The sequence below is a fragment of the Columba livia genome, chromosome Z (assembly GCF_036013475.1).
Source record: "Columba livia isolate bColLiv1 breed racing homer chromosome Z, bColLiv1.pat.W.v2, whole genome shotgun sequence".
NCBI classification, from domain to species: Eukaryota; Metazoa; Chordata; class Aves; order Columbiformes; family Columbidae; genus Columba; species Columba livia.
Genome location: NC_088642.1, coordinates 54,291,728 through 54,316,664, shown reverse-complemented (window position 1 = coordinate 54,316,664; position 24,937 = coordinate 54,291,728). Strand labels below are relative to the sequence as shown.

At 38.0% G+C, this 24,937-nt stretch overlaps 1 long non-coding RNA gene across 4 annotated transcripts; it reads right to left on the bottom strand.

Moving 5' to 3' along the window:
* Nucleotides 1–5,201: 5,201 nt before the first annotated feature.
* On the bottom strand, nucleotides 5,202–17,441 carry LOC135577283 (uncharacterized). Of its 4 annotated transcripts, none has more exons than XR_010468957.1 (5): nucleotides 17,375–17,441; nucleotides 16,300–16,502; nucleotides 16,121–16,193; nucleotides 13,504–13,739; nucleotides 5,202–9,828 (listed from the first exon to the last, which is right to left on the bottom strand). It is a non-coding gene; the product is annotated as an uncharacterized LOC135577283 (long non-coding RNA). The 4 variants fall into 4 exon arrangements; XR_010468958.1 differs by having other exon boundaries at nucleotides 13,620–13,739; XR_010468959.1 differs by lacking the exon at nucleotides 17,375–17,441 and adding an exon at nucleotides 16,913–17,362.
* Between the last annotated feature and the right edge of the window lie 7,496 nt (nucleotides 17,442–24,937).

The window sequence follows — 24,937 nt, the reverse complement described above, 5'->3', positions numbered from 1 at the left end:
CAGCTGTGACTCTTTACTTGGGCCACTCACTGCATGAAAGTGTGCTACGCCAGCTGACTCTGCAGATGACTGATTTACGAGGAACACATGGGACATCACCAAGGCAAAATCTGAGCCAAAAGGAACCCTAGTTAACTTCTAGCATATTTCTAAATAAAGTAACCAACATAACTGTAATACATGCTCGTATGCTAATGATTTGTTATAGTAAAGGTTAATTTGACTGTTACCACTGAAAAAATCAACCTTAAAGGTATTTGAAACTTATCTCTAAAAAAGGAGCCCCTGGAAACTTCAGTCCTTGCCTGTGTTCACAACACATTGTATACCAGTGCCCATAGCAACCTCGTAATGAAAGCTGCTCTAGGGCAAACATTCACACAGCCCTGCCCAAGGAATGGGTGTGTCAAGGCACTACTAAAGGTCACCCCAACTACCTCCCATTCTTCTCTGCTTTAAATGTTGTTATTTTGACTGATGATCCAACAGTAGGAAGTCCTCTATGTAAATACATGAAACAGCCTTTGAATTAGGTGCTTAGTATCAGGAGATATATGCAATGCATAGCAAGAAAGAAAAGAAAGCTAAATCTCACGGACAGATAAACGAAGGATTAAATGGTTGCACTTTGATAGGGTCAGTGTACAAGAGGATGCAGAAGAAACTAGATATAGCATGTCAAGAAGAAGTCATATTTTAACTGTGAAAGTGAAATTCCTAATTGTAACTGCTCAGCAGTGGTAATTTGTGTCAAAGGAATGATCTGGCATGGAGGGCAAGGAAGCCCGGCTGCAAGAAGGGTTTAAACTGGCTGGAATCAGGAATACCAGAGACAGAATGATCACTTGCAAAGGAGTAAAGTTTCCGTTGGTGGTAAGAAACAGCTTCAGTATTGTCTTGGAATGGGAACAAAAATGAGAATGTCCCATCCTGGCTCAGGGGCCACTTTTGTGCAGTAGAGGTGGGGGATGAACCAAGGACAGGCTGAGGTGCCCCATGCAACTGCTCAAGAGCTTGGTGCTGGTGCAAGTTTGCATGACAAATCTGCTTGTGATGAATCTTTGCAGACTCCATGTGGAACCATGACTCTGCCCAACACGGTGTTCGTTAAGTTTTTCTTTTATATATTAAGCACACATAAGTTTAATTCAACTCAAGGAGTACCATAAAAATTCCTGAACAGTTGTCAAAATTATTTTAAATAAGTTCACAGAATCACAAAATCACAGAATGTGAGGGACCTCAAAAGATCATCTAGTCCAATCCCCCTGCCAGAGCAGGAACACCTAGATGAGGTTACACAGGAGGGCGTCCAGGCAGATCTTGAATGCCTCCAGAGTAAGAGACTCCACAACCGCGCTGGGCAGCCTGTTCCAGCGTTCTGTCACCCTCACCATGAAGAAGTTTCTTCTCAAATTTAAGTGGAACCTTTTGTGTTCCAGTTTTTACCTATTACCCCTTGTCCTATCATTGTTTGTCACCGAGAAGAGCCTGGCTCCATCCTCGTGAAACTCACCTTTTATATATCTGTAAACATTAATGAGGTCACCCCTCAGTCTCCTCTTCTCCAAGCTGAAGAGACCCAGCTCCCCCAGCCTTTCCTCATAAGGGAGATGCTCCACTCCCTTAATCATCTTTGTTGCCCTACACTGGACTCTCTCCAGCAGTTTCCTGTCCCTCTTGAAATGAGGGACCCAGAACTGGACACAATATTCCAGATGTGGTCTCACAGGGCAGAGTAGAGAGGAAGGAGGACCTCTCTCGACCTACCAACCACCCCCCTTCTAATGCACAGGATGCCATTGGCCTTCCTGGCCACAAGGGCACAGTGCTGGCTCATGGTCATCCTGCTGTCCACCAGGACCCCCAGGTCCCTTTCCCCTACACTGCTCTTTAAAGTTACTTAAATCAATACACAACAGCTTCAGCTGGTAGAACTGATCTGCTAATGTACACCAATCTATGTTATGCATCCAAACTGAAGCAATATAGGACAATAGCTGTTATGGTATTTCATGTGACTTTTCATATCCTCATTATTGCATAGATCTTCAAAGTATAGCAGCCTGAGTTCATATTCTCATTCTAAAGTGTTCTGTAGTCTGTTCTACTAATGGGAAATGTTTGAGGACACTGCTCGAACAGCTGATTGCAGACATTTACGAGTCCTCCATTTTCCCTTTTTTAAGCACTTACAGCTCAGAATTTCATAATGTCACAAAACTCTATGAAAACCTTATTATCAGTTATTCGCTGGCCTTTGCTTCAAGTATCATTAAGTTTAATCTAAAATAAAGCTAAAATACTTTGCTTACTTGTCCAAAGAGTACCACATGTATGTCAGGTGCTGTATAAATTACTATGATCACAACAGCAATAACAAACGTAATTCAGAAAAGATCTAGAATCTGCTATTTCTCATCACATGTGCTATCTTACTTTAAATTAATCACCTTATTGTGTTTTTCTGTGTGCCAAAAGGCACTGTAGGTTTTGACAACAAAACTTGAAGCAATCACAGTACTTACCCCTGTTAACTTAAATTGCAGTTCCAAAAAGAAAGTACAAAACAGATTCTATGTTAAGTGACTTGACAAACCTTAGCCATTTCAATACACTGATTTAATCTCTTTCTTCTCTTTTATACACAATGTACATCAGTTCAAACTGTACATACAAATGACCCAGTTATATGTAGTATATTGTCAAGCTAGTGCTTTGGAGACAACGGTAAATTCTCCCAGGCTGCATTCGTATCCACAGAAACTCCTGCTACTCCAAGACAGGGCCCAGAGCAATTCAAAATGCAAGAAGAAAAAGGCATAATAGTTAAATATTTTACACATGTAATATTAACAAAGAAAAATAGTTTTATAGAGAGAAAAATATGAATTGTTCTTTCTAAGGCTGTGGTGTGTATAATTTGCTGTGGTAGACCTGCTAGCATTTACTGAAAGACTGAATCATTAATTAATAACTTAGGAAGCACACAGTCCCCTTTATATAAATAGTGCATATATTAAAAAGCACTTTGTTTTCCAGAGCTTGGAAGTCAAAGTTTCATTTATTTTAAAATCACTGCATCTATGGCAGTTACGTACATGTATATACATCCCTCTATGGGTTGTATTTAGGAGAGCTTTGTGTAAAATAGAAGAAAAGTCCATTACTTTCGTTAAGATCCATTTCTCTCTCTTTTCTTAAAGATGATACACAAAACAGTATAGATGAGCTAAACAAGCCTGCTGTTTTAAGCAGCCAAACGTAATTCAGTCACTCAAAGTAACACCATTTCCTAAAGAGAACTGCTTATGTGTGATTGTCCCATGCTCCATTCCCAAATCCTTGATGGACAATCACTATGGAAAATGACATTCTCCATTAATACAGACTAATAGAAATATATCTAAGTAATGGTTGAGAACAAAAATGGAGAGTATGAACTAAGCATTAGAAGCAGAACAAGACGATTTTCGGGGACATAAACACTAAACACCAATGAACAGAAATTATGGACAGAGATGCCTCCCACTCCTCTTCCTGTGTGACCAAGTATTGCACAACCAGTTGAGAGACTATCAATGAACCCAAAGCAGTTATCTGCACTTACAATTATAGTGGAGCTAAATGGTTTAGGTATTTCTAATTGAGCCTGATGAGATAGTATATTTTTTTCTGTGCATAGAATACATTTTATAAGCCAATATAGATCTGTATTTTTTCCTAAAAGTATGATATTCTTAAATATAAAATATATGCTAGTAACCCTGATGGCTGGAATAGCCTACAACAGCTGGTTACAGGAAAAGCCCAGGATCTTCATACCTTAGTGTATTCAGAATACTAGCTTTCCGATCCCATTGTATTTTCTGTTCCAGCGAGTTGAGGGGAATTTCATTAAGATCACTGTTTATATCACTGTGTATCCTTCTGTCACTATCAGCTTGACACTAGCATGTAGATTTTCAAAAAGCTGCCTTTGGATTAGCTTTGCCTTTGTATTTCCCTACTCTTAATTTAAAAAACAAAACAAATTAAAAAAACAAAACAAAACAAAAACCAGAGCTATTAAAATAGAATGTAGCTACAGTTATTGAAGATGTGAACACAGGAATTTTGAATATTTTAAAAATACACATATGAAGTACAAAATTGTATTGATATCATGGGCTGAACATGATCTTGAGACTGTCTGAAATATTAGGGCAGGATAAAGACAGACCAGCCCTTAAAACAAAGTGCCTTCAGCTCAGAAAAATATTAGGTTCAGCTGTTAGATACTTCCTAACAGACTAACAAAGATCAGTATTACCTTCATATTTGTGTATTATTAGTAGCACAATGCTGACACCACAGAAACACATGTACAGTCATATCTACTGTCAATCCTAATAATATACCTTAATCGGTCTTGGAAAATGTATATATATGCTGCCTTTGTAAGTACTGCATAACTGATCCTCACTAAGCAGAAGCTGACAGCCTTTTTCTTATTTAATTTATTTCTTATTTAACTTATTTAACTGACAACTGAAAAGATATCACTGAGTTTTAAACTTTGGTTCTTCGTGACACACACAACAAACAAAGTGAAGTAAAACAAAAGCACCATAGGAAAAATCACAGACTCTGACTTGGGTTTTTCCATGCCTGCCTGGTGAGTTGGATTTACCTCATGTGTGATAGCCTATGACACAGTGCAAAGCTGCTGCACAGAGGCCTGCTGGCTTCCTCTGTCGCAAGCTCCTCAAGTGTGTCACCTGGGGTGAGGCTGGACCTGTGTCCCTGCCCGCGGGGGCCCTGCCTGCCACCGCCTCTCCGAGGAACAGCACGCTTGGTTGCTAGAACATTTGTTCAGCACCACTGAAATGCAACACCCAGGGTTTGTTTGGGCAAGGTGTAAGTATTTGCTCAGGAATTCACCGTGAGAACGTGACACAAGCCATGACAGAGCTACCTGCAGCAGGTGACCTACAGTTTTGTTTGCTACTTTAGTCACAGCCTTGAGTTCCTTCTTTTTTCTAGAAGCCACCTCCCCTATTAGACATTCAGGTCATTTAATGCACATTCATCTTCTTTTGCCTTGTTTCTGAACTGTTTCTCTTCAGCCTTTGGATAAAAGTTTGCTGGTGCTTTTATTTTATCATATTTTGACTTACATTCTTGAGAACAATGAAAAAGAGACACTGTTTGACAATGGAAAATCTTCAATTGTCTTTTTATTTCTCTGCGATAAGTTAAACTTTCCCATGGGTAAAAGATTCTTGATAACTACTAACAAACTGAAGAAACTTGGGTTCAGTGGTACAGGTTCAAGGGTACATCACATACCAGTGCACACGATAGATTCCAGAAAGAATATGAAATAGAGTTATTTTCCATCTCCTCTCTGGACAGACATACATTTCTTTGTAATCATGATCTGCATACTTATCAACACAGAGAAATTTGTTCCAAACATCATCTTTCTACCACATAACCCATAGGAGACAAAGGATGACTTCAACAATTTCTTTAATAGCCTATAAGTATTACATTTATTTGTTCTAAAACTGAGCAGGTTCTTACTCTTCAAAAATTTCCTAAAAATGAAAATACTTACACCAGTTTTCATGGTAACCTGTTACTTACAATGACTGTATAATATTGCAGGACTTATAGTTTGAGCAAATGCAATATTCACAGATGTTTATTCTACAAAAATGTATAAGTCAATTAGAATTGGCCTGTATTGCCAATTTAAAATTTAGGTCTGACCATTTGTGAATATTAAGTTATTTAGATTCTAAATAACTGCCTGATAGAATCACAAAACCGTCAGAAGTTTTCCATATCTATCACTGGTTACTAGGGTGCTTCTTAGAGTTTCATTTTTTATCTTCCATCAGAAGGGACTTCTTCCCCTTCTGCTCACTGATCTTAGTCCAGATATTGTACTACACTTACAAAACTCTTCATGCCTTGCAAACCGATAGAATCTGTGGCAGACTTGAGGAACCTGAGAAAGTTCCTTCTGGGACAGCAGTGGGAAAATGCATAGCCACACCTCATCAGGCAGAAGAAGGCACACTGAGAAGTCACTTTTGCCTTTATTTCTTTCAAAGTAAATTAAAACCACAGGTAATTGCAAGGGATGACGAACAAATACAGTATGGTCTCTGACAAGCCATTCTTGTCCAAGAATACAAGCATGCAAAGTTGGATACTGAAGAAGGGAGCATTTTCTTTTGTTCTCCAGGTCTATTTTGATGCAATCTGACTTTCCTGAATAAACATGGTCTAAAGCCTGAACCAGAGACTCTTCGAAGTGAGATCACTAGTCCTTACTTTAAAAACTGCTTACCACACCTTGGAAGACAGCTACTTTTAAAAAATAAGCCAGAGAAAAATTTTGCAAATAAAGACCATTTTTTTACCATTTTCAAGTCAGCTTTGATTCTCATGCCTCTGCAATCCCACAGTAAGAATCTTGAGGAGAGACCACCCAAAACAACAATAATAATAATAATAATAAAAAACGCTAAAGGCTGATTTGTAACTTTTCAAAAAATAAGATCAAATGTATTTTGAACACATAGCTAAGCATAGATTCAGGTATTTACCCAATACATAGTTCTCTTAGTAGTCTGAACCGTATTTTTGGAAGCTGGGCTGTATTTGGAGTTGGACTCCAGAAGGAAGGGAGATCAATTTGGAATCTCAGGTTACAAGAACCTTTGTTTGTTTGCTTGTTTTAGTAAAGAAAGATTTAAAACAACAACAACACCTTACCAGAACTACAAATATACACATTGTCACCACAGGGCAAAGAGGATCAATATCAAATTTCTAAATTTTCCACAATGCATTCAGCATTCCCATTTTAACCACTATACAACTGGCCAGAATATCATTTCTATGAACTTCTGATGCAAAAGGTCAAAAAGACCTATCATGTTAGAGGATTTATTCTACGTTTCGGTTCAGACTTTCAAAAGTTGTGAAATATTGACACTGCTTTCTAGACTAACTCAACACCGCTGAAGTTCAGCAGTATGGTGGATTGGAGAAGACCACTGGCTTACCATCAGCCTGACAAGTTCCACTCCACTGCTCTCCTTATATATGAAGATAAATAGCTATGCAGAGTAGAGGATTGAGGGTTCAGTAATTTTGAACATAGGAAACTGGCACTTAAAAGACTGTGAACACAGAAAAGGAGAACATGCAGTGCCATACTATCTGCCCTTAACTTCAACTTCCATGCTTCAGTTGACAGCTGATGTGCTAACAGGATTACCACCCATGAAAATGATCCTGCTACTTTTGTTGAGGTGATTGCAGAATACCAGAAGTACATTTCCAACAAAAACTGAATGACTCATAACATTAAAAAAACAAAACAAAACAAAACAAAAACAAACAAAAAAAAAACCTGTTCAATATGCTGAGTCTAAAGCACCTTCAATTACAGGGCAACCGTATTTTATCAAGATAGATAGCTTTTCCACTGATGCAAGGCCACATGTGATCTCATGTGCATTCACAGAGTCATTTTTGGAAAGCAAAATAGTTAGCACACTGAGCTATCCATGCTAACATTATCACGTGACTACTGACTATCTTAGTGCATGGAAGAGAACAGTGTGATAAACTTAGATGGACCATAATTCCCAGTATTCACAGCAGAACAATAGCAAAAGTGCTTACGACTACACTATTGCCAGCTATAGACACTAGCCATGTAAGTAATTACAGCCAACCAATACAATAACATATAAGCTGGTGACAGGCCTGGAACACAAGACTTTTGAGGAATGGCTGAGGGAACTGGGGCTGTTTAGTCTGGAGAAAAGGAGGCTGAGGGGAGATCTTACCACTCTGTACAGTTACCTGAAAGGATGTTGTAGCATGTTCCCAAGTAGCAACCAATAAGACAGAAGGAAATAGCCTCAAGTTGCACCAGGGAAGGTTTAGATTGGATATTAGGAAAAGATTCTTCATGGAAGGGTTGTCAGGCATTGGAACAGGTGGCCCAGGGAAGTGGTGGAGTCACCATCCCTGGAGGTCTTTGAAAGACATGTAGATGTAGTACTTAGGGACATGTTTTAGTGCCAGTGTTGGGTTAATGGTTGGAAACAATGACCTTGAGGGTGACTTCCAACTGGAATTATTCTAGGATTCAATGATTCTACATTCCCACCCAATCTGGTGTTGTCTGCAAACTTTCTGCAAACTTACTGAGGGTGCACTCAATCCTTTTGTCCAGATCATTGATATAGATATTAAACAGAACCAGACCCAGTACTGAGGGAACACCACTTGTGACTGGCCAGCAACTGGATTTGGCCCCGTTCACCACAACTCTTTGGGCACAGCCCTCCAGCCAGTTTGCCCAGCAAAGAGTATACCTGACCAAGCCATGAGCTGACAGCTTCTTCAGGAGGATGCTCTGGGAAACAGTGTCAAAGACTTTACAGAAGTCCAGGTAGACAACATCCACAGCCTTTCCCTCATCTACTAGATGGATCACCTTGCCATAGAAGGAGATCAGGTCAGTCAAGCAGGACCTCCCTTTCATAAACCCACACTGACCGGGCCTTATTGCCTGGTTGTCTTGTGTGTGCTGTGTATACAATATTTGTTTACTGGGAAGAGGGATTGCAGCCACCAGAACATCACATTTCATGACACTCATTCAGAGAAGTAAAACAGAAATAAATAAACTGAAGACTGATAAATGGATCCCTCTTTGTGGAGACAGTATAACTTAACTTGCAAATCCATATAAGGAATGTGGAACCCTAAGAGCCATATGAGGAATACACTATCACATTTACCATCTCTTTACCTCGTCAAAGACAGTAATTAAAATTCTATGATTTAGCTTACGTGGGTGAACTATTTTGAAAAGTTGCATGTAGATTCCTCCCATTAAAATGTAAGTATCAGAAGACCCCAACATTTGTTACATTGCTTATACTAATTTCATAATCAGATATTTGTACTAACAGTCATCTGTTAGACAACTGATATTAAGAGCATCTTTGTGTTCATTTTAGCAGCATACAACAAATGAAATCAAATGTTAATGCAAGTATGCCTCTCACCTAGGAATATGATCTCTGACAACAGTATATTTCAGAAGAGTTCTCATTATTTCTCCTTGGTGAGGGACTCCAGAAAAAAATGAATACATGCATACATGAATACTACAAGGGCTAAAAAAAGCTTTAGCTTTGTATTATTCTGATGTTGTTGATATAAATTATTACCGCTTGCCCTTATGAATGAACCAGACAAAAAAAGAGACAAAGTACAGAGGAATTTCTAAGCAGTAAAGTTCATTCAAAAGTCTTTCAGGAAACTGATGGTGTTTCATACAGTATTTCCTACACTTGTTCATGCAACATTACACACAAAGCTCATTCAAATTTGTTTGGGTCACATGCAACAAAAACTGATGGAATGAAGAAAAACAAGCAGAAAGTTATCAGCAATTAACTGTATGTAGGGATATTTTAGAGGAATAATCCAGAGTCCTAACATTTGGTTTTATCACACTTAAATTCTTTGATAATGATGCAAAGGAGTTGGCAGCAGAACCTATAAGTGGAGGAGACTGCCCAGGTTGCTTAGTTTGCTGTACCACATAGCTAATAACATATCAAATAATCGTAGCCATGACTAAAATTCACTGCTGTTGAATCATAAGAAGTTATACATTTAGCAAAACAAAAGAGTGAGAGCAAAGCACTGGAAAGCATTAATAATGGGGCGAGGATGTCCAAACACATTCAGCTTGCAGAGTTTCAGTTGGCAGTGACACAACATGATCAGAAACAGGTGCTGTCAAAGAGAAAGAGAAATAAAAAATAGTGTCATAACACTGAAGAACCGTTCTTCCTCCTTTTTCTCTCTTCACAAGTCTCCAACAAAGTAGTTGAAAAAGATGCATGTGTGCTTATGTTTTAGCAACATATCCACATCATAGTTTTACAAAAATCTGAGTGTAGATGCTGCATAGATGATCTAAGTTCAGAGGAGGTAGTGTTTTGGTGGAGCTTTTCACTGGCAGCTGTTACTTAACTGCAAACATAGGCTTATGCAGAAATGCATCATTTTGACAAAACTTTCAATGAAAAAATTCAGCTACAACTTTCAGCTGAATTTTCAGTTACATCTCAAGTAAAACTAGGACAGAAGGCAGGAAAGCATTCTGAAGAAAAATGAAGGTGATATGTCTTGCCTATGGCAAGAAATTGGAACAACAGCCCCTGCAAATCAGTGAATGGGACAGATTTGCCCCTAAGACCAAATACTGTTCAAGAATAAAAAGATATTGAAAAGGACTATCTGCAGTACTTCAGTCATCCACCACGTTGTAATTCCCAGTTTCAGGCTGCATGATTTATCAAGTATGTAGATGCAGAGCCGAAATGGGAGAGCGTAGGGAAACTTACTAGGTCCAGAGTCCTACTGCCTTTGTACAACCCCATGGCTGATAACTTGGTGAGGATGTTGACAAGCATGTCACAACAGGACAAGGAAAAGACCTGGTCAGACAATTCCTGTGCACTCTGAAAACAGGAACATTCAAAATGAACCATCTCAGAAAAGTTCAGTGAATTTACTTCCACTCAGATTCCTGATGCTGTAAGCAACCTTAGAATAACGTGTATAATGAAAACAGAAATAGAAAAATATGTATTTGTTATGCAAACAATTTTTCAGTACCCGTTTCCACGCCTATTTTCAATTTCTTTTTCTCGCACTGTTTACCTCCAGTGGGCTTGATTTTCATTCATCACTAGCTCTGCTATCTAAATTTTGTTCTCATTTTAAATTCATTTTATATTACATCTACATCTAGTGTAAATGCTAATCTGAGCCAAGCTAAATGATCCATTGTATTTCAGTATAAAAGTTTTCTATTTCTAATAGTTATTTTTTCTATACGCTGTCTCAAATATTCGGCTGTCTGCTAAACAAAAGTAATGAGGTTTTGAGGGCTTTGAATAAAAATTTACCACAGACATTATGAAGGCCTTAAGGGCTACCAGCAATACAGGATTTGTCTTATTTATGGACGTGCCTCAAACAGATAGAAGCACTGATTAAAAGAATGTATTCATTGCAGTCTACCACCTCAGTGGAGAGTGTGTTAAAACAAACCTTTGACAGCTGTAATTTGATTTCTTTGAGTGAAATTAAATCATTCTTAGTACAATTGTAACCTTAAGGCAATACACTAAAAATTGAGAAAAAATATTAAATACAAGGATTAAGGGCACTGCAGTGCTACAAATCAGTATTGAAGTCCTCACTGAAATATCCACTAAAGACAAGAAATATCTTACAAAAAATATTAGCTAAAAAAATAAGCAAACCTTGACTTCAGCTGCTCATGTATGTAAGATGACTATGTAAGCAAGACTGGACTTCTCCCAGTGCCTCCTTGGACCTGTCACTTCCGTTCTAAGGGTTTCTGTTCCAAGTAATTTCCTATCTAAACTATGTGACAACACTATATACTACCAAACACATTTATTTAGTGCAAAATATGATGAGTCTTGCTTTTAATAAGGAGAGAGGAAAACTTCTCCACTGTAAGACAACTGCTTTGGTTAAGCACAGTTTCATAGTCCTCTACTACATCATGCTGCATTAAAACCAGTTTTTGGCATTATCTCTTGTGAAAACACCCGAGAACACCTTTATTTGGGATGTTTTGTGCACAACCAGGCTATAGAAAAGCACTGACATTATTTTTTAGTTATACAAATAACTTCTATGCATTGCTTTGACAACAGTTTTGCAATGTAGGAATTGACTGTGCTGGAAAAGACCAATATATTATGTATTTTAATGAGCAAGGGCAATTATTCCTACTGTTACATTAAAGACAGCTACAAATTGTATTTATAGCAAAATTAATTAAGTCATACCAAAATGCGTGACTGATATTTAACAAAGTCATTAACAATGACTATTTACACAACTAAAATCAATTGCTAAACATATGTTAGAAATCCTTTATGTATCTGAATTTGACATTTGTTCTGGTTTGTTTTATTTACTTGACTCAGGACTCTGCGAAGGCTTGGAAAAACCACATTCTACAGCAGATTCTGCTTAAGACTTCTCACCTTCAAGAGCTATGATCTTTTGTTCCATGTAATCAATCTCTCTATTACTAATAAAACTTAGTATGGATGATCTAGAATTATTGCCAGTTTCTTCCATTTTGTCTTGTTCAACCACATTATTTTCAACATGTCTGACAAATGTATTCTCTCCAGAGAGAATACCTTTTCTCTTTGGAGGAAACACGGTTCATTTCCTTCTTTCAGCTGAAGACTTCTCATTATACTTAGTATCCTCAAACAGAAATAATATTTATCCTTAACAATCATTTTGTGATCTATGCTTAATGATTCATTTTCCTGATAAGACACTTTTCCTATTTCAAGAGCCTAATCTATCTTGCTTTTCAAAACTTATGTAGATGCGCTTACCTGATTTGATACACTCTCTTTCTGCACATCATTATGCTTTTCTCTATCATGTTTCCCAGAGTTTATCGATATACTGAACAGAGTACAACCATATTCATTGCGTGAATTTCTCTTAGGTGAGTTGAGAATTTTATAGTTGGAAAAAGCTCTATAAGGACATGGAGCTTTCTGAAGGACTGTCTCCTAAGTACGGTAGCAAACGACTGCTTTCCACAGCAGCGCCTTCTGCTGCTGACAGTAGTACTATTTTTCTACCCAAAATTTGTCAGTGCTTGATTCAGTAAGGGTACTGTCCATTTGCTTTGTACTAATCTGCTTGTTTACTTCTGACATTTTATCTTCCTATTTTGTATCTTCAAATCTATGTTTGCTTTTCTGACCTGTCGGTACTTCAAAAAAGTTAAAATTTGAGATCAAATTCTCCAAATCATCCACTTTTCTCTTTGCCTTAGAAGAGAACACAATCTTCTTGATGCTATCTGTAATATTTTTGCGAGCATGGGAAATCCCAGTCCTTATGGCAAAAGTGGAATTTTTCATCTCATCATCTTTATTATCTAGTATACTCTTTTCTCCTGTGTTGTGTTTTCTACTACTGTTAGACTGAATCTTGTAGAAACACTTATTTTGAGAAAGTAGTGAAATCTCTCTTAGGAAATTAGTAGGAATTGATCCTTTTATGCACTTCATGTTGATAAATCAAATGCTGCAAAGCCTCTTGCACACATCAGTGTGTAAACTGAGCCTGACTGCCCACAAAGAGCAAAAGCTGCCTGAAATTGCAGTTTTCTCCAACTTGCTAAATAGTACTTTCTCTTTTCTATCATCTTGAGAAAAGACACGTTCCTGGTAAAACTGTGAATTTCATCGTAGGCTATTGCCCTTGTGAGTTTTACTGTGAGTCTGTCTTATACTTCAAACGCTTCTGAACCTAAAATTGTTATCTGATCTTTTCTGAATGTGATTTCCAAACATTTCCCAATGTCTCACTGGATGGCTGACTTACATGTGACAGCAAAAATTGATTTCCAACCTCTTCTGCCTTCATTATGGAATGCAAATTTTTTCCCCTTGAAACTGCTAATTCTGATTTGCTGTCAGCATTAGAGTGCGTAACCTTACTTTTTTTCACAGTGCGCTAAGGGCTTGGCCCATATGATCTTGAGATCTCAAGTGTGAGGTGTGCTTGTTTCACTAGGGAGTTGGGCATGCAGCTGTTGTTGTTTTAGAAAACTGTTCCATCTGAAAGGAAAAGAAAGTGTGCTAAAATAAACTAAAATCTTCCTTTAATATATTCAAAACTGCATTATTTTATTGGCAGAAAATAATAATAATATAGTGGGGTAAAGATCCCAAAATATGTAAATCCATTTGAAATTATCTATGCTTTAACAAAGATACTGTGGTATTTTACTTTTTAGTAATAACAATGACAATAGATTTCATCCTGCCCCGAGTAAAGGAAATTCTTTACCAACGACAAAGAAGACCCTCAAGATGCACAGTGGATGCCAAATCAAGACATAAGTCTAGTATTTCTTTATTGGAGTTGTATTAGCTGCCTAACATGAAAAAGGTGAGAAGATTAAGGTTTTTTCATTTACAATCTTCATTATTAGAATTGGGGAAGTGCACAATGGGCATATTTCCACTGCATTTTTAAAAGTTCTCAAGGTTTGAAGTGTTCATAGCAAGTATGACAGCTCTTTCAAGTGTTCCTTTATTTTCCTAAATATCTGGAACAGTTTTTATTTATTTATTTTTAATCCAGACAAATAGGCTCTGCATGTATTATTGTACAAAATTTAAAACTAGATTCTATTTAATTTAACAGGTTAAAAGGCAACAGGCCTTTTACACAGTATTCTGTTGCTACTTTGATATGTTACAAATCGAACCACAACTATGTTCGTGTTACCTTTAAGCTAGACACAATGGTATGCAAAGCTCCAGCTTGCTATCAGCTCTATGCATTTTCCACTTTGCAAACAGGATTATATTGGTTGATTTGAAAATCAATCAGGAATTGTAATGATAAAACAGACACAAAAGTATGCAACGTTCTATTTCCAAAATAACATTCTGGAACAGAAGCATAACACAGGCTATTGAATAAAACAGATATTTAGTCAGAAAAGCAATTGTAAAGCTTAAGAAAAAGCAATAAAACCTAATTTTAAAATAAAATCCTAAATCACAGCTCAGTCTTCCAAGGGTAGGACAAGTAAAGTTTTCTATCATCAATAATTACAGTAAGGATTTATTTTTTTTTTCTGCTGACAGATATTCAACAAACTCATAATATATGCAAAATATATTCACATATATATGAAAGGTATATCCAAAATAGCCTCTGCAAAATTTTTTTTAATGTGTGGCCAGCTAAAGCCACAGAAAACCCTAACAACCCTGAAAGTAAAATCCTGACTTCATTGCAGTGAAAATATCTCCAGTTATATTAAAACAAATCCATAGGGTTTTTTTCTTTCCAAAATCTAGCTCAGAAAAATTAAACTCTCTCAGGGCAACACAAGTAAACCCCTGAATGAACACTGCAGTACTGCAGGATATCTTTGATTCATGTGAAATATGCAATTCCATTCAGGATTAAATTTCATAGTGGAGATGTCATTCAAAAAGGTTTATAATATATTTGAATTAATTTTTTTGTTTTCACACTCAAAGCCACAATAAGGCTGACACTACCAATATTTTTTTTCTATTAATCTTGACATGTATGGATCTAATTGGAGAAAAAGAAATAGTGATGTAAATAGCAGGAAATATACCCTAACCTCTTTCCGCTTTACATATACAGACCTTAATCTTACAAGAAACCTTCTACGTGCTTAACTTCAAGCATATAGGCATCCTAGTTCACATAAAATGTGTCTTCTTCTCTCTCTTACAACTTAGCAGCAATGTTTGTCTTCCAGAGTGACAAAGCAGTCAAACAAGGAAATGTTGATAACATGACCCTGCATGTGATCAAGTATAGAAATAAGACCTAGGTAAGGCTTATTCTCAACAGGATTTTCCAGGGGTCACCTCTGTAGTGATGAATTTCCCTTCATATTAAGGAAGCATAGCAATTTTTTCTTTCAGGCTGAAGTACTCATTTGAAAGTAGATGCTGCTTATTTTTAAGTATCTTCCTTGAGTATTTGATTCCTTAGATTCATATTGCTACTTTTTTATTTTAAGAAACAAGGCAATAAAATAATAGACTATTAGCTAGTCAATCACAATTTTAATGGTAAGTAAAAAGGGAGTACTGAAGCAATTGAATTGACAGTGCAGCTAAGGCTGGTTTTGTGTTTCTGAAGATCAATTCTCCAAGTCAATATAACCAATTAAACAAATTCAGAGGCTGCTCTTGGGATAAATTCTCCCTAGGCAAACCTGATAGCAGATACTTTCAAGGCAAACCAGATTCCTTACAATCTGAAGCTTCCACTAGGCTTAAAGACTGTGAGATGAACTGATAAAGATGATCAAGATTTTAGGTGAAACGCTGCATCTTTTCAAACTTCTGTTTCTGCCCTAATCTTAGTCCCTTGCCCAAGTAATGCACCTAAGAAGCCTGACTCATATTAAGCAAACAACAAAAAAGTCAGAACTTACAAGTCATATGATGTCATTCCTCAGGTTCAAGATAGATTTGAGTGATCTTCCACCTTCTCCCACTTTGGCTACTCTGTTTGTGGAGAAAGGGACACACAGGCTCAGGTATCAAAGCCATTGACAACAAAAACAAAAATTATTCTAAGCAGTCTCTGCTCTAACAGAGGTTTCTTGCATACCCAGTGTCCTCAGGAACAACTTCCGCATCAGCAAAGCCACTGGAGTGGATCCAAGCAGTCTTCACAGCCCATCTGATTCCAGCAGAGCAGGCAGCATGAGGTGTTACAAGACTGTCAGAAGGACAGTCAAATCAAAATAGGACCTACCAGCTAAACATGGAAAAATTCCTCTAATATTTGTAGGGAGAGGGAGTGAATGACATCTGTAAAAAAGTAGGCACCAAATGAAATGCTTAATGAATTAAATGTTATCATAAAATTTTGTGAAATACAGCAGAATTGACAATTGCTAACTACAGCCATAAATAAACACTGTAAGTAAGATACAGCAGGAAATAAGAGATGAAATACAGGGGAGGCAGTGCAGAAAAAATAGGTCTTCTTATTCAAAAACTTAATTGAAGTTCCTTCCAAGAAAATACTTCATTATTTCACAGCCTAAGTTTACTTTCCACAGTTCTTTTAAGGCCCAAAGGCTTGATGTTCTCTGTACATATCAAGAGCTTTTTATTATTTTTATTTCTAAGTTCTTCAACTGCCCTCTTTTCTCCATTTCTAATTTAGACTACAAGAGTAATAATAGCTTTGTGCATTTCTACCTTTCAAACATTACCTTTGGGGCTGATGTACATTTTCTCAGTTGCTAGATGTAAGAAAAACAACAAAGCAGTTGTCTCACAGTCTCAACTGGCACAGCAAGAAATGCAACCCAGACTCTTGTAGGTTTGATAAAAAGCAGAACAAAACAAATAACTAGCATTCACAAATAATTCACAAATAATACAGGCTCAGAAACAACACCCATGAATACAGAAACTAACTTCATCTTGCAGACACTATCTGAACAGGTAAGGCAATCATACTAGGCTTTTTTTGTAATAACTGTTCTCAGAAACCTGGTTTTCAGGTTATCAGCCCACAATAATCTTCAAAGCATGCCTCTCCCACATGCTCTTGCTTGCCTGCCTTCTCTAAGGGTAATTCTAAAATATTCTTTGATTTTCTTTTCATCCTAAAATGAAGTCAAACCAAAGCTCTCTGGCTCAGATCCAGCTCTCCCAGTTTTTACCAGTACCTCCTGTACAATAAAAGCTTGTCGTTTCCAAGAGGGCTTGAGAGGTATGACCAGCCGCAAGCTTGGCATGCAGAGAGATGCTCACTGCCAATGAAAGGGTTGTTACACCCACACAAGCCCAGCCCAGGACTTAAATGGAGCTTGCTTTCACTACTCCTCACGGACACAATACTATGGGTATACCATATAGATGATGTATATATAGGGAGATCTACATGTTTATGTACCTGCAGGGGTACTGCCAGCAATGGCAGAGCTCTAAGCAGGATGACTGGATGCTCACTGCTCCACCAACACCAGGGCCACCCAGCCACATTTGCCTGGAGAGATGAGAAGAGGTGCCACTGCAGACCTTTGGCATTGTTTTTTCCCAAACTGGTGTAAAACTTGAAAGACTTATGCCTAAAACTGTAAACCTCTAATTCAAACCTGTTTGCAAATATTTCTGTAGTATCATTTAAAAAACAAACAAACAGGCATGACCCCCCCCCAAACAAACAAACGCCACAACTAAATACCAGAATCTAATTCTTTAAAAAGTGTTCCTGTGCAAGACAACTTCTGATGGATTATTCTGTAGTGCCACAAGAGGACAGTCTTAAACCACATTTTTGATGAAGACCGGTGCTTTACAGGTGATTTAGTAGTCAGTGGTAAATACAGATTTCTCCTCCCCAGTAACACAGAATATAAGGAGGGTTCTTCATATTCACGAAATCTTGCTTAAGCTTAGAATTCACATAGTAAATAGTTAATAAAATTTTTTATTACATCTGCTTTAAAAAAATTAGCTTAACTTACAGATGTAGCCCTTTATACAATATGCATGTTTTGATTCTTGCAGCTTTTTCTAATACTGTCCTCATACCTTTTTTCTGAAAACATATAACATTTTGCACTTCAGTTACAACGTTGTTAGAAACTTGTTATTTCCATATCTGTAAAGGCGTGGCAGCAGTACTCCTGTACCTTGTCTTTAATAGTTTCTGTTGGAAAGGACTTTCAAATGTCATCTAGTCCAATCCCCCTGCAGTGAGCAGGAACATCTTCAACTAGATCAGGTTGCTCAGAGTCCCATCCAGCCTAGCCTTGAACATGTCCAAGGAAGAGGTATCTACCACCTCTCTGGGCAGCCTGTGCCAGTATTTTACTGGTTCAAAGTATCTAGGCATGTATACTTAAAAAAAAATACCTAGGAATTACATTTCTAGAAATGTAAAACTAGGTTTTAAAATTAGTGGTAGTATTAAAAGTACTGAAATAACTACAGTGTCATTGTCTTATCATTATTTTAGAGACATTAGGTGCAAGTTTTCTAGATGGAGTCAAGCAACTAGTTGGAATACGTGAATTACACATTAAAAACACCTGAGTTGATGTAACTCAATCATCAGTTTGGAGCAAAAGGAACACAAATACATAAAATATCTTCCTTCATTATAGTGAACTTTGGTGGAACAAGAGTTTACAACAAACAGATATAGACTCTTCCTCTGTTTTGCAGAAACTTCTGTGGCCTGAACAAAAACAACAAAAAAATAGCTAGTTAAATGACGAATTAGTTTATTTATGTATACAGCTTAACAATAAGCTGATTGAAGCAACAGAATTTAAGATAACTGGGCATGCTGTTATATTTGGGATGAAAGTGCTTCATACATAACTTCATTTTAAAGTTGTTGTGGAGTTGAATGAAACTGTTAACCAAGCTGAGTAGGCTTTCAACATAATGGCAATTAGCTGGCTGCAGGAGACCATGATTACTTTTGTCTTGACCAATGTGGCCACCTCTGGGATATTCTGCTGAGTTTTATGTAGGTCCTGTGGTGACTAGAAATTATGCACACCGGGACGCAGACAGAAGCGCACAGGCACAGAGTTCTTGTTAGCAGTGAGACCAGAGCCAGGCAGAACTGAGCTCTCTTTTATTAACAGTTCTCAATGTATATGTTCACAGATACAGGGCTGGACCAAGAGGTTAGACAGTTTTTTCAAAAAATGTTATTCTAAACACACCACACTCATGTTGTGACTGTTTTCGGTCACGTTCCCATGCATATTTTGTGGGTGGCGGTCCAACGCACTCATTCACACACCGAGGCCCAACATTCACACATCATACATATGGGGGCGGTTTTATGACCCAAGATATCATTCTTACTGGCCTGAGCTATCACTTCTTACACTTACAAAAAACATACTTCTGTATAATCTGTCCAAGGCCCTTTAGCTGGAACTGCTGTTCCCACAGGTCCTTCACATCTGTTTGTTGATTTTTGTTCAGTCTGATGTGGTACTAACAAAACAATTTCTCCCACATTGCTAGCTCCTGTGTGATCCAGTACAACATTTCCAACAGGCTAAATCTACCATACTGTTACCATACCATTACCATAATGTTACCACTACCATCTACCATACCATTACCAAGAAGGATTTGGATAAATAAAATATGAAGAAACTCATAATAAAACAATCAGAGGTGCTTATACTTGTGAAGCTAGCCCACTTTATAGCTGATAATAATACCAACCACTGTTTTTTCTTTTCTTTTTCTCTTACAATCCATATGGGAACTGAACGCTTTGATAAATGTAGCTGCAAATAGCATTACACTCCTCACTTTCTGTATCTTTAGGGAGAGTCAAACCTCCATAATTAGCAAAGCTTTCTAGTGTACTTTCACAGTTGTAAAATGTTTTAGCTAGACACAAGATCTGTTTTATTAATGCTCAGTAAAGATTACATAATTAAAAATTTGTAGTGTTTCTTTTTATGAGTTGTTATAACTCTGGCTTCTGGAGGGGAATATCTTGTGATTTCAGAGCACCACTGATTGCTTGTTGTTAAATGCCCTTCTCAGTGTCCTGCCAAGGGAGACCTGACAAGTCTGGAAGTCGATATACAAAGCACAACCATAAATTCAGAGGAGTTATTCACAAGCAGGAAAGTAGAAACAACCACAGAGCCAAAATCTTTGAAATAGATGCTATTGTACTTTATAAAGGTCCTGAGAGTGCTGGATCATAGTATAATTTGCTATAATTGTAGATTTTTAGCAACTATGTAAGGACAGTGAGTGCTGCAATGCAAGACACAAAAATTAGCTGTTCAGCACACAAAGTACAGGAAGCAGTCGTACGTGTTTTACAGCTCAGGAGAATGACAAGTCAAAGTAGTATTGAATTAGAAAGGATAGGGAAAAAAATACTGAGAACTGTCTCTCACTTTAATGTCATTAGCTGCGCTTCTTGTAAATAACCAGGAGAATGGAAAGGGAATAGCTTTTCTAAAGCCTTTCTGCCAAAGATTTAGTCTGCCCTGTTAGTGAGAAACCCTGCTGCAGCTGCCCTTGCCTGTGAGCCAGGGTGGCCAAACCACAGTTCACCAGTAGGATAAAGGTGGCCATGGGAGTCCCAGGAGCAGCAGCCAACATGTGGGGCTTCATGTGGGGAGAGGCTGCAGCCAGAGACCTGTCCCCCCCCCACAGCTCTGTGGCCTCCCTGGTGCCTCAGCAGGGGGGTCTGCCTGAGCCTTTTAGGAAGCGCAGCCATTGCTGTGGAGGCTGATCAGGCCCCTTCTCATGTCCAAGCCTTTCTGGTGCTGGGTGTTATGAGGGGCTGCACAGGGATGCACAGGGGTAGGAGAAGCAGTGGGGAGCTGAGGACAGAGTGGGATCAGAGAGGGTGGACAGAGCCATGGACTATGCTGAAGATCAGTGCAACGGTTGGGAGGTCTGGGGTGTGCATTAAATCTGCACATGGGAAATGGAAGAGGAAGAGACGCCTAAAAAATGAGGATTTTGACAAGACAAGCTTCGTGCTCTGTGCAGTGTGACTGCTTAAATCAGAATAGCAAAGGAGGCTTTGATCAGAGGGACAATATACCCAAAGAGGAAGTCATGAGTACATGGCTGGCAATAGAAACTGTTTCTTTTCAGTCTCTGAGTTCCCTTTCCTCAGAATCCTTCCAGCTATGCTATTGCAATGAAAAAGGCACTGCTCACACATTAAAAGTAGAGATCAGTCCTTCCTCTGTGTACCCATACCACATCATGCTATTTAGATACATCTTGTTTCATCTCATATCTGAGGTTCCAGAATAACTTTTGGGGAAGGCAATGTGTGGAGGAGAAGGCAAGGGTAAAGAAGGGAAGAGGACTTCCCATCCATCTGAGATGGAGAAAATTGTGGGGACAGAATAATGATCTTAAAGGTAATAGAGTTTTTAATATTTTTGGTGGGCTGTACAGAGGAAACATAACTCAGCTATTCTGGCTTCATGGTGGATTTAGTCCAAAAATCCAGTAGGTTGGAATACCAAGAACAGATTGGCAGCTGTAAACCAAAGCTGACTTGGTCTATTTTTCACCAGCAGTTGACATTTATTTTGGTTTTATGCCCATTTAGCATAGTGCACACATCTCCTTACATCACCTTTGTTTTTACAGTCCACTGTGGACATACCAGATCTCAGACTGAAATGGCATATGCCATCAGCTAGGCAAAAACCAGTAAAGGAATGGTGGTGGTCATGAGAAGATCATAAGATACTGCGCTACTGAATTTGCAGTTTCCAGTGGTTATGTACCTGCTGAGCGAGCATTGCAGCTATAGACTTAGATTCCGAAAAAAAACATGTAAGTAAACTTTATGGTCAGATGCTTTTTGAATTTGGCAGAAGTCCTCTTTTATCACTATGTCGGCCCAGCTTGCCCTGCTTTTGGCTGGGATAGAGTTAGTTTTCTTCCTAGAAGCTGATGTAGAGCTGTGTTTCCGATTTAGAATAGCATTGAAAATACACTGACATTTTAGTTGTTTCTAAGTAGTAGTCAAGGTCTTCTCACCCCATTCCAAGTGCACAAAGAAGTTGGGAGGGGACACAGCTGAGACAGCTGACCCAAACTGGCCAAAGGGATGTTCCAGACCATATGACATCATGCTCAGTATAAAAGCTGGGGGAAGAAGAAGGAAGGAGGGGATTTTCAGAGTGATGACATTTATCTTTCCCAAGTAACTGTCACACGTGATGGAGCCCTGCTTTCCTGGAGGTGGCTGAACACCTGTTGCCAGTGGGAAGTAGTGAATGAATTCCTTGTTTTGCTCTGCTTGCATGCATGGTTTTTCCTTTGTTTATTAAACTGTCTTTATCCCTACAAGTTGTTTCCAAGTTTTCTCCCTTTTACTCTTCTGATTCTCTCCCTCATCCCACCGGAGCTAAGTGAGCGAGTGGCTGTGTGGTGCTCAGTAGCCAGCTGGAGTTAAATCATGACACAGTTCTATCTGTGGGAAAAGGAATCTGAACATTTGATCTGAGAAAAGTAGAGAACACACTAGGTGAAATTTTAGGTTTTATTGCCAGATTAATTGCACCAGAAGTTAATTTAAAAATCCTGGCAGCCCTCCCAAAACTTCTCTTTGGCATAATACTGCAAATGAGAAAATATTTTAGAGTGGTTTTAAAAACAGGCTTTTCAGAAGACCTTACATGCAGTAGATCTTATTACAGATTCTAAATATGATATATAGGATTGCAGTTGAGAGGCTTTCCATGTTCTTCTGTCTACAGTTCTTTCCAGTAAGATGTGCCTTATTCAATCAATATAATTAATTGCTCTTCAATCAAAGAAATGCAACCTATTTCACCTCAATTTCTAGTCCATTTAAACCAATTACATTCTATTCATCCTTTGTGACTAGCAATTAGTAGGTAGTATTTGTTCATCAGGACACTGATGAAGATTCTATGGACCACTTTGATTATCTGAAGTATTAATATCTGCAATTTTGAAAGCTCAGTAAACATACCTGCATTGAAATTGAAAGAAAGGTAAGATGGGAAAAGTCAGAATGAAATAAACAGAACAGGTAATTTTTCATGCTCAAGTTTAATTTTCAGTTTTATAACAATTTTTTGCACTCCTCCACTACCTTGTTGGGAAGTGGAAATAAATGCCTTATTTTTCTTCACTGCAATGCAGGACTGAGCTGTGGTTTGTTATAGCAGGAAAACCCTTGTGATAAAAGTTATGCCACAGCTTTAAATTCCAACTACATCATTAAGCATTACTTCACAGGGACAGCTAGTGTCCACGTTTTCTAGGAAGGAGCTATGAGACACGTAAAGGGCAAGCTCTGAGCCTTTATAACAAAGATGGAATTGCTGCAGGGAGTCCATCTGGCTGAGATGAACAGAAATTAGCTGCATTAAAAGAAAGCAACTGCAAGCAAGACAACTTCAGAACATCAAAACAGCTCCTACAAATTTCTGAGGATAAGGCTGATGAAGGATTCGCCTTTGTAGAGGTGTTGAATGAAAGATACAGCACTATTGGATCAAAGTCTTGTAGCATGGCATTTAACAGCTGTAACAGTAGAGGACTTCACAAGGTGTCTCAGAGACCTTTTTCTACATATAACACAGCTGTAAGAAAACCTGCAGTAAATCAATGCAAACAGAAGAGACAATGACTTCCTTTGGGATTTAAACAAAAACAAAACAAAAAAAACCCCAGCAAAACAAACCAAAAAGGTGAGAAATGTACCTTGACTTCCAGATGAGGTTTCTTGCCTTCAGATCCTTGTGATCTCCAGTTCGGCCAACCCAGCTGTTGTCAAGTTCTAACAATTACCTACAGCAACCGTTAGTGCTGACTAATGGAGCCTGATTTCTTCAAATGCACATTTGGAATGACATTTCAGTGAGTTGTAATTTGAGATAAATTTTGAGTGTCACTATTCAGAAAGAATTTATGACAAATTCTGAATTTCTACCCAAAGTACACACACTATTTTAATAAATCATGGCAGGTACTTAGAACGCAAACAATGTTGAGGAGGATATACTGTATTCTTATGTTAAAGCAGGAATGCAACCTCTTTTGAAGGCAGTGTTATAAACTCATCATTTTACCCAAATAAATAGGTCTACCTGTACTATACAGTCCTTGCCCCTTACACTTCTAATTGCCAGAGAGTCCATTTAGATTTTGGCACTTTCTATACTGTACAGACAAGTCTCCAACTAAATGTTTTATGTGCTCAAGAAGTAGCCTTGGTTTCTCTGACTTAGGTCCCAAAAATGATGTTCCATTGCCTCTTGCAGACTGTACATTTCTCACCAGATGCTTTTGCACTTTCTGAGCTCCTAACCAACTTAATGTAAGGAAGGTCCATCCCGAAGCTGCACAGCTTTACTGGCATAACACAAGACAGATCTGCCTATCAAAATGTTGCAGCCATAAGTCTACAGCCAGGGTCTAACTTTAAAAACAGACCTCTCAATTTGTATTTTGTGTGTAGTAAGATTATTTTGGGTCAAATTCAAGAGTCTGATTAACTCTTACATAGTAACTTGGCAAACTATTAGGCCCTTGATTGATGCATCTGAAGCCGTATTAGTAACATCTTACTTCAAAGCACTTTCTTAGTGTTTCTCCAGCTGATGAATAAAAAAAGGATGTAAAAATAATTGTAAGAGCCCTAAGAAATCTGTACTATATCATGTACCAATTCTCAACAAAAACTACTATTTGTGAAACATCTTTCATCATAAGAACAGTCA